This window comes from Pan paniscus, chromosome 9, assembly GCF_029289425.2.
Source record: "Pan paniscus chromosome 9, NHGRI_mPanPan1-v2.0_pri, whole genome shotgun sequence".
In the NCBI taxonomy this organism is placed as follows: Eukaryota; Metazoa; Chordata; class Mammalia; order Primates; family Hominidae; genus Pan; species Pan paniscus.
The window spans coordinates 25151096-25162069 of record NC_073258.2 but is presented as its reverse complement, the minus strand read 5'-3'; positions in this window follow the sequence as shown (position 1 = coordinate 25162069).

Here is a 10974-nt window from a genome sequence, read left to right as displayed (position 1 = left end):
TGCTTCTGTCCTCATGAACTTACACTAGGGGTAGGCAGGGCCAGATTTAGATGGAGGGAGCATAGTGTGATAAAGTTTGTATAGAAAGAAAACGCTATAGAAAATGATTGGAAAGAATGGTATGAGACAGACCTGAAGAGGTGCCTTTTGGGCACTTTGAGGTTTCATTGCTTAGAGAAGTAAAAAGTTATTGAAGGTTTTTATAAAAACAGGAATGAAATGATCAAATTTGCATTTATAAAACATTGCTCTTGATCTCATGAAAGAAAACAGATTAGAGGGGGCAAGAGGAAGGTAAGTCAACTCCTAGTAGGCTATTGGATTGCCCCACTAGCTGAAGGTAGGAGATAGAAGGAAGTAATGTGGTATGTGAGAAATTGATTCATTTCACTGATATTAAATAGGCAAGTATTTAGAATTCAATGATCTGGCAACAATTTTTAGAAAACAGAGTTTCTGCTAATATGAAAGCTTAAACAAAGTTATGAAGCTGTTTAATTTTTACTTCCTATTGTTTAAAGTGATTAAAGACTTAAACATTGGCAACAGAATAAAAAAATAAATTAAAATTAAACAGTATTTTAGAAAAATTCATGAAGTATTATAGAAGAAATATTTCAAACCCTTTTTTTCCTGATTTGAACATGTTAGAAAGTGTGTCTGCAGTTTCCCAGATCTCCTAATTCAGTGTTTCATCTTCCTAAGAAAATCACAGTGGAGAAACAGAAAAGAGCAGAGGATTTATGGTATATGATAAGTACATACTTTATAAAAATGTATAATCTTCAAACATATAGAGAAACAGTACAATAACAATATTTAAATATGCTCTCTTTTTTGCAAAGACTATGAATAATAAAAATTGGAATATAAAAGTATTTCTTGCTTTCATGAGCTGGACCAGAATTCTTTAATTGTAAAAATAATACACTGAAAGTTGAAATTTGAAGGTATGGAAGGTAGAGGATTCAGACAATGCTCTTCACAATACTCAGATTATAAATCCTGTGATTCAGTAAAATTGAAGTTGTCTATTTCAAACGCAGACACTGATTTTAAAGACTGGTCACCTAGCTCCACCTTCTGGCTAAACAATAACTTTTGTTTCCTTATCCACTCCTGGCATAGTTTCATGAAGGTTAAATATTATGATGTTGGCGCCACCTGCTGGAATGTTTTTCTAAAAACAAACATACCCTAGAGATGGGAAATTAGATGGCTATACTGCAGAAATATGACTTCTAATTTCTCTGGAAAAAAATATATATAATATTTGAAAAATAGCTAGATTATGCTAAAGAATTATTATGAATTATATTGATTCTTGTGAAAAAAAGTTATATATCCCTTTAGCAACTCACTATTTCCTCTTTTGCTGTCCCAATGCAAACCTTAGCCACAAAAGAAACTATCCCGAAATAGTTTAAGAGGAAAATTAATATTTGAGCACACTGAAATAGATTATTCCTTAAATTGTATAACTGTAAGAAGTAGATAGTATTAGTCCCGCATTTACTCACTAGAAAATTGAGATTTATTCAGTTTAGCTGCATCTAAAGTATCTTATACCAAAATAAAATACAGTAAAATTTGAATTTAGGTATTTTTACACTGAATTTTTTGGTTTTTCTGCTCTACCTCTTTTCATTGCTAATTAAGGGGGGTTGAGAAAATGTGGATTGTAATTAAATATGATTTTTTAAGCCTGTGAAAAGATTTGCTAATCTCTATTAATAGTAGGTCTTTGTCAGAAGTAAACAACTACTCTTAGCCAAAATGAATTTATTTCCTTTATTAGTTTTCCACAGGCTTCATGCCACACTTTCTGTTTGTTGCCTGGGGGTTTTTTTCTGCCTAGCTATCTCTAAAACCAATCATGATATTCAATATTCAAATCACCCTTATTGACATTTGGACAGAAAGGTACAAAAGAAGGAATAATAACTTGTTAATTATTCTAAGATCTTGATTAGATTCTACATAAACATTAGAATGCTAAAATTCCCATCAACTTAAAAACAGATGTTTCATTAATTCACTAATACTAATCTCATTGGATCTAAACTTTTTAAAGGATTTCCTTTTTGTGTTTTCATTGTTATAGCTGTGCATAATTTGGAGGTACCTGTGATATTTTGATATAGTTATACGATGTGTAATTATCAAGTCAGGGTAACTGGGATAGCTATCACCTCAAACATTTATCTTTGTGTCGGCAACATCACAATTCTTCTCTTCTATTTTGAATTATACAATAAATAATTGTTAAGTGTAATTTATTTACAGTACTATTGAATACTAGAACTTAACATGAGCCTTTTAAATGCATTTTCAATAATATTTTAGCTACTAATAAATGCCAGTCAGGATGCTCCATTGCAGCTGGCAAGGAGGACTCTCTTTTAGGTTAAGTTGTGAAGAAGGATGGCAGCCTAGCAGAATGAAGGTGGATATGAGAAGCCTCCCTCATCTGCAGAGAAAACTATTAGTAGTAGGACAAAATAAGGCCAGCATACAGAGGGAATAAAGCTAATACTAAGACGAATAGTTATTATTTGAACAAAATTTCCTTCTGTTTTTAACCCATTATCAAAACAAAATAATAGTCTTTCCAGTTTGTTGCTTTCATAAGTGTTTCTGCTCTTGCAACTAAGGGAGTGCTAACATAGCTCTCCAAAATTACTTACTGATTAATATAGTACTAATACCTATAGTACTTATTCACTAATATAGTACTCCAAAAATATTTATTGAATTAATATATGTTCAATGGAATGACCTTATTCTCCTAAGTTCTCTGAGCTTGATTTCTTTACTCAATTATAAAAGTTAAGGTAATCATACACACATTATGTTTTCTCAAATTTAATATGGTTTATAAATGTGCTATGCAAATATCAAAGATCATGACATTTAACCTGCCATATTGTTCAACAAATGAATCCATGCACCCAGAAAGTGTTCCTTAAATATGTTATATGTTCAATAAAGGTAAACGTGTTTGCCAGAGTAATCTGTTTCCATGTGTCCATTCTAACACGCAAAGCCAGGTAGTGAGAGTTTTCCGAGGATTTTATAATTTCATACAGAACTGTAACTCACTGTTATGACAAAGCAAGTTAAGTTAAAGTATCAGTATAATGATTGCTAACATTCATATTTGTCATATAATAGGTACTTGAAAGAAAATCCTTTGTATGAAATAATACTCCATTTACATTTTTTCTCTTTGTAAAAAAAAGGAAGTCATTCTGTCAATATAAGAGGAAATAATTTCTCACACAAGTTTTTCAGTTCTTGCTATCTGAAAAATATCTTATTTAGGATGCTAATCCAACTGTTAATGTTCCTGTGATTGTATAAGTATCAGAAGAGCAATTTGTATTTATTTCTGTGATATTAAATATGTAATGCAGTTTTCAAAGACGACTTAATTAAATACCTAGGATAAGACAAAATCAAATGTCTTTAAAAATGTCTTCAGTAAAAATAAGCATATTTTAATAAGGTTACTTTTTTTCTTAATAAATATTTATGTACGTTCTTTGGATAAATTTCCAATCTTCCATTCTATATCATCTATTTTCACTTTTGTCCTCAAAATAGCAACTTACTGTAGAAAATTATATGACAATCAAAACTAGAGAATACATAAAGGAAGAGATTTGTTATCTCTGTGAACTTGAATACAATTATTTGCTATTATACACAACGACAGTTTTAGTACACTCACCGTTATCATCCCAGCTTTCCCTTGATTTGAGATTTTAAGAATTATAAGCACTGCAAGAGGAGCTCTCTTCATTATTAAAACTTAGCTGAAAATTAATTTTTGTTCTAAAAATATATTGCATTGTGGTTTTTTTCTAATAAGTATAAGCTAATTAGCTAAATAAACTGAAGACCACAAAATAAGAAGTGGCTTCAAATGAGTCCCTTTATTCTCCTGTAAACTCATACACATACAGTACAAACCTAGAGGAAAATGGAGAGTAACAGGAAGCTATGACTTGCCATACAGACTCTAAGTCTTGAGTACTACTGATCCTAACATCAAGGTACTTTCAATATACAATTCCTAAAAATGCATGCTATCTAATAAAGATGCATCCAATAATGATCCTTTTAGCCACACCTTATCTAGATTAAAAGTTAAGTACTCAACAATTATAAAGTGTGACTATTAATCATTCATTTCACCTTTGCTCTGATGGTTGTCCAAAAATTAGTATTAGGTACTAAAATTCAGAATTATTTTTCTCAGTAGGGAGTTAATTGTCACTCCAGCTAAATAATCACCAGTATTTCCTCTTTAGATTTATATCATTTCCAGGAGCAAATATGACATTATCATCACTTTTGAAAGATTTCTTCAGATCAAAATTAGGCAAGAAGAAATCTTTCTATCACTCTGAAGATCACCCTTCATGGGGAGAGAATCATTTGTTTTGCTATGAAAGTTAATCACCATTAGCAAAAAAAAAAAAAAAAGTATTTTTGTATTGATACTTTTATGTGTGAGGATCTGCCTTTCAGTATGAAGCAGGACCAAAGGATTCTGTAACCTTGACTTCCATAAATCAGAACACAAATGAGAAACCAGGAAGAGCAGGTTCCAATATGTTTCTCTAGGCTGATTGCATGCAGGAGAAGGTGAGTTAGGGCAGAGATTGGAAAGCATGAGAAAATGTTTTATATTAGCCTTTGGATTCTTGTACTTGTTTGATGAGTGATAGTACACTTGGGTCCTTTCTAGAAAGAAATTGTGCTTTCAGTCTTTCCCAAAAATTTTTATTTACTTTGATACAGGGTGACAGAAAGTTAAAACATTCCAACTATGAGAAAAATAAACTATTTGGGGTACAAATATCACAAAAATTTGTTGTCAGTTTGACTCTTTAAATTTTCAGAGATGTAGCTAAAATAGCTAAGTTTCTACTTGTAATAATTTATTAATTTATTACACATCTATGTTTAAACCCATGTTTTATAAATAATATTTATAAATGTCCTACATAAGTTTAGAAATATTACTTATCTTCATGCCCACATTTCTTTAAACAGTTGTGTTCAACTTCTTCTTATGTGTGTTTAACATTACTGTCATAATTGTCGCTAGAGGCTGGGCATGGTGGCTCACACCTGTAATCCCAGCACTTTGGGAGGCTGAGGCAGGCAGACCACTTGAGGCCAGGAGTTCAAGACCAGCCTGGCCAAAATGGCGAAACTCCATCTGTACTAAAAATACAAAAATTAGCCAGGCCTGGTGGCACACACCTGTAATCCCAATTACAAGAATCCCTTGAACCCAGGAGGCAGAGGTGGCAGTGAGCCGAGATGTTGCCACACACTACAGCCTGGCCATAGAGTGAAAATCTGTCTCAAATAATAATAATAATAATAATAATCACTACAGCAAGCTTTTGCATCATATAGTGATTTTCAAAGCTTATCCTTTCACTCCCATCTCACTGTCTTCAAATACAGCACTTTTTAAGTACTAGTTTGATGCTGTTACATGTTATAGGGAATTTATCCAAAGCCTCGACACTCTTTCACATTACATTAGAATAGTTGTTCATTTTTATCTGTCCTTTAGGTGTGTATTTAGGATCTCCAAAGCGTAGCCATTTATTTATTCTATTAGCTTTGAAAGTGATCTTTAAAAGACTTGCTTATAATTACTTTCAGAACTCTAAAAGGTAAAGTTTTATCCCAAGAGATAATTAGTAACTTTTTCTTGACTTGTGTTTTTATTGATTCAGCTAGGTGACACTAATAAATATTAAAAGCTAGCATTCATTACTTCCATTTCCAACTAATGTGTTTTCCTAAACAAAAAAAAAAAAAACACAAAACTTTATTTTCCAAAATAAAATAATTGAGGAAGAGCCCTGAAATAGAGACTTCATAAGGGACCTGACATGAAGCAACTCTCTTCTGTGAAATAACTTAGAGTAATAACTCGACCTTATCTTGGGTCAGACATGGAGTCAGCAAAGGTAAGGAAGCTGAAAATGTAGATCAAGTTCAAAATAACAGGAGAAAATTTAAATGGGTGAGCATAATAGTTCCTTAATCTCACGAAGTTGGAGAGATGGGTAGAGGAAGGAAAGGAGACAGGCAGTGAGAAAAACAGCAATCACCACAGGTTTGGGATCTCTCAGCTATTTATTTCCCTTATCTAATCTCAACTCTTAGCTCCGTTTTTAATCATTTAACCTTTTCTTCTTCAACTGCTAGATTTCACCCATCAGTCTCTCATGACTGCAGGCTAATGCAAAGATGGCCCGTAAATGGTCCCTCCTGGCCTATAAAACCATTTCTTGTGAACTTTCTCTGATTTCCCTTTTATCCCTCCTCTCATACATTCATAACTCATACATTAATATAATGCTAATTTAAGAAAAGGGAAATGCCCACTTCTAATTTCCTAGACTTTGTGGAATCTCTCTAGTCCAGGCGCCTTACTGTCTCTACTGAACATACTTGTTCTGTCTTATCCTTTCTGGCAGCCGACTTAGGACTTTTGGCCTTAGTTTCTGTTCATCTACCAAGACCCATAATTTATGAGGCACCATCATCCGCCAGCAGCTCACCTCTGCCAGCTTGTCCCTATACCCAGCCTCTACATATCCATTAGTCTAAAAGGAATTCAGAGACCAGAAACGTTGACATATAACAGTCATACCAAAAAGGATATGTGATTAAAAGTGCATTAAAAAATTGTCAAAGACAAATTCCCAAATTCCCATATGGCATTTAACAGCAAAAGAGACCATCTGTTGCTTTTTTTTTTTTTTTTTTTTGAGACAGAAGGTCTCTCTGTTACCCAGGCTGGAGTTCAGTGGCATGATCACAGCTCACTGCAACCTCAACTTTCCTGGGGGTCCAGTGATCCTCCCAGTTCTATCTCCCAAGTAGTGGACTACCGGCCCACACCACAATGCCTGGTTAATTTTTTGCTGAGATGAGAGGGTCTTACTTTGTTGCCCAGGCCAATCTCGAACTCCTAGATCACTTGAGTCCAGGAGTTCGAGATCAGCCTCGACAACAATTGTTATTTTTAACATTCAAACTGCAGCTCCTGGTTAACTGTTTTCCTTGCAATAGCCCAATGACCTAGTGACACATTAAGCATGGCCTTAACTTTGTGCCAAAGCTGTAAGAAGGTATAGCTCCAGGCAGTAGAAAGAATAAGTAGGTCTTTTTGGGGCAAAAGGGAAGCAGGTGAAATTAGCCCCTATCCTGGAACAGGTTAAGACAAATCATAGCCCTAAAGATGGAAAATGTGATATGCTTTCTGCATAGAATTCAAAACTAAAATGCAATGCTAAATCTGATAAGCTGATAATGGCTCCCAAATGTGTGTCCATCTCCTATCTCTAATCCCTGGAACCTATGAAAGTTACCTAATTTGGAAAATGGGTATTTGCAGATGTGATTAAGGGTTTTGAGATGAGGAGACTATCCTGGATTATCTGGGTGGGCCCTAAATGCTATCATAACTGTCTCTATAAGAAGGAAGCAAAGCGGGAGATTAGATACACACAGAGGAAGGGGACATGTGAAGATAGAAACAGCAACTGGAGTGACATGGCCTCAAGCCAAGACAGCCACCAGAAACTGGATGAGTCAAAAAATCCCTAGAGTCTGTAGGGAGCAAAGCCATGCTGGTATATTAATCTCAGACTTTCAACCTCCAGAACTGGGAGATGATACATTTCTGTTGTTTTTAGTAACCAAGTGTGGTGACTTGTTACAGTGGCAATAGGAAACGAATACACTAACCCATAACATAAATTTAGGGAAGTCCGACAAAAATGCTGTCCCTCTACCCTGGTGTGACTCCTTCATTTGTTTTCATTGATTTCTCTTTTTTTTTTCTTTTGAGACAGACAGAGTCTCGCTCTGTCACCCAGGCTAGGGTGCAGTGGCATGATCCGCTCACTGCAACCTCCACCTCCTGGGTTCAAGCGATTCTCCTGCCTCAGCCTCCCAGGTAGCTGGGACTTAAGGTGCATGTCACCATGCCTGGCTGATTTTTTTTTTTTTTTTTTTTGAAAAACAGGGTTCCATCATGTTAGCCAGGCTGGTCTTGAACTCCTGACCTCAAGTGATCTGCCCGCCTCAGCCTCCCAAAGTGCTGGGATTACAGGCATGAGCCATCACACCTGGCCTCCTTCATTGATTTCTTTGTTCAATATTAAGTCTGCAGAATTTCACCTAAATTGCTTTCAGAGTTAGGGAGAAATTACTGAACAATCTTCAACAGGGACTAGTAGCCAAAGTGTGTCTATATTTTAGCAATACATTTGAAAAAGTATTTTATGATACAGATTCAAATGAAATTGATATAGTAAGAACTAGTTAATCGCAAATTTGGGTGAATGGGAACTAAGTAAACAATTCTATCAAAAGGTATTGGCAAATCAATAATGATCAACATGAAAGGAAGCTTTCTGTGCTGTGCTACAGAGTATGCTTCTCACTGTTGTTCTATGCAAGGTTTGCATCACAAATCTGGATGACGACATGCTGAACTAGTTCACTGATATGGAGGCATTTTGTTGCAGAGATGAATAAAAATGACTCTCGACAACATAGAGTGATAAGTTGTATCTAAAAAGATGCAACTTAGTACAGACAAATTAAAAATCCTATAACCAAGATTTCACAAGTTAACTGTACAGGTATGGAAAAGGAAAAAATCCACCATATATTCCTTACAATGGCAACAATAGTAAAAAAGAACATTAAATGTTACAATGTGCCAGGTGATAAAGAGATGATGGAGATAGATAGGTAGATAGAAGATAGATAGATAGGTAGATAGACAGACAGACAGACAGATAGATGATAGATTTCTCACAAACTTTGTGGTGTAGATTTAAGACCACCTACATAATTTGCAGGTTCTAGCACCAAATAAAAATGCAGAACCACTTGCTCAAAAATTAAGAATTTTATCAAAAGGCTGCAGGAAAATCGTATTAACTCTTCTTTGTACAAAGCCTTGTGTGACTGCACAGGCCATATACCATGAAGCCAGCCCTGTACTGGTATTATTTTACATGAGACCCATTCATATAGCAATCATAAGCAACCATATCTGCCTTGTTCAGTACTAAAACTCTAGCACAAAATACAGAGCTTGGAATAATAGGACGCTCAGTAGATATTACAGAATGAAAGGATGGCCAAAAAGAAAAGAGTCATGTATCTCTCGACATCCCATTTACTAAGAGGAAAAACAACATTTTGTAGGGAAAGATAATAGACTTTAATTATAAGAAAAATTTCCAGTGTTTAGAGAATCATAGGACCATAAAAAAATTAACCCCCTTCAAACTTTGTTTTCAAGAAGAAAGTCACAGGACAATACTACAGATCTGAATTACTCACAATTCTCTCATTTACTCTGAAAAACAGCTGTAGATTGTAGGATAAACAGTTATATTGAAATCAAACTAAATAAGTGAAATTCTATTAGTATTCCTAAATGGATTCCATGGCCCACTGGAAACCCAGAAAACAAACTAATAAAACAGAAAATCAGTGAATGGTACAAGATAGATCAGTGTTGATATTCCATTTGTATTTCTGCTCAAGTGGTTTCATCTATGTGAAAAGCCTTACAAATTACTTTTTAAGAACTTACACTGTAGTTGTATAAACTTACAAATGTACAATCTAATTATGGAAGCATCAAACAAACAGGACAAACTTTTTTTTCTTAAAATGTAAATAAGATATTTGATGTTTCTATAAATTTGGTTGCCAAATAACCAAGTTTTAAAATATTGGGAGTGAAAGAAAAGAAAAATGAAGAGACACACACTTCAAATTATTTTATCTACAAAAAAATTTTAAAAATTAAAATTAAGTTAATATTGAAACTAACAAAAATTGTGTGGAGACTCGGCTAATTCTTGTTTTACAGGATATAGATATAGCATTTATTAGTGCAATGCTACTTTAACTAATTTCATCAGTATATATGTATCAAGCACCCAGAGAAAAATAATAAAAACAGCAGCTGAAGTACAGCAACATCTTAATAAACTAATCTTACTTGAATTATGAAATAGCACTTAAGATATAAAATAAAAATTAGCAAATATTGCTTAGACAGAAAATAAGAAAAATAATCAGATGTGAGAAAATCAGATTTAAATATTAATATTCCAAATTCTTGGTGTAGTTAATGACATAAAAGGCAATATTTAAAGTAATATAAAATTCCATGTAATTTTCAGACATAACTGATGCAGGATTTTTCTGGGTCACTTTGCCAGACTCGCAGAAGGGGCACCCTGTCTACTCGGCCTGCCATGCTCAACCCCCTGCAGGAGGGAGCTCATGAGCAAGTGAGTGGGATCTGACCGGCTCAAGGCACCAACACAGGAGCAAGCTCCGTGCGAGGCCCATGGCCAGATCAAGAATGTTGCCATGAGGGGAATGCAGTGGTGCCCAGGTGAGGGTGCTTGTGACCCTGAAATTCCAGAGAGGGCGGTACAGCACTCCTTTAGTTCTGCTGTCCGTGGATGGTTGTGTGTTAGCAACTCAGTTGGCCCCTTGCCTTTTTGCATGGGGTGGCTGCCCTCCGCTAGTGAGGGCAAAGGGCCAGTGTGATAGCCTTTCTGGTTTTCCACACTCAGTGGGTCCCAGGCTCTTGCCCAGTATCCAAGAAGAATGAGGTCACATGGATGGTTGAAGGATGGTGATGGTGGAGAATTTTACTGACAGATGAAAAAAGCTCTCAGCAGTGAGGGGAGCTGGAGAGGGAATAGGAAGGGCAGGTCATCTTCCCCAAAGTCAGGTTGTCTCTTCCCCTAAGTCATGCCATCTCTTTTCCCCAAAGTCAGGCCATCTCTTCCCTGAAGTCAGGCCGTGTCCTTCTCTTGACTGAGTCTGGACTCTTTATAGGCACAGGATGGGGAGTGCCTGCTGATTGGTTTGTGAGTATGCAAA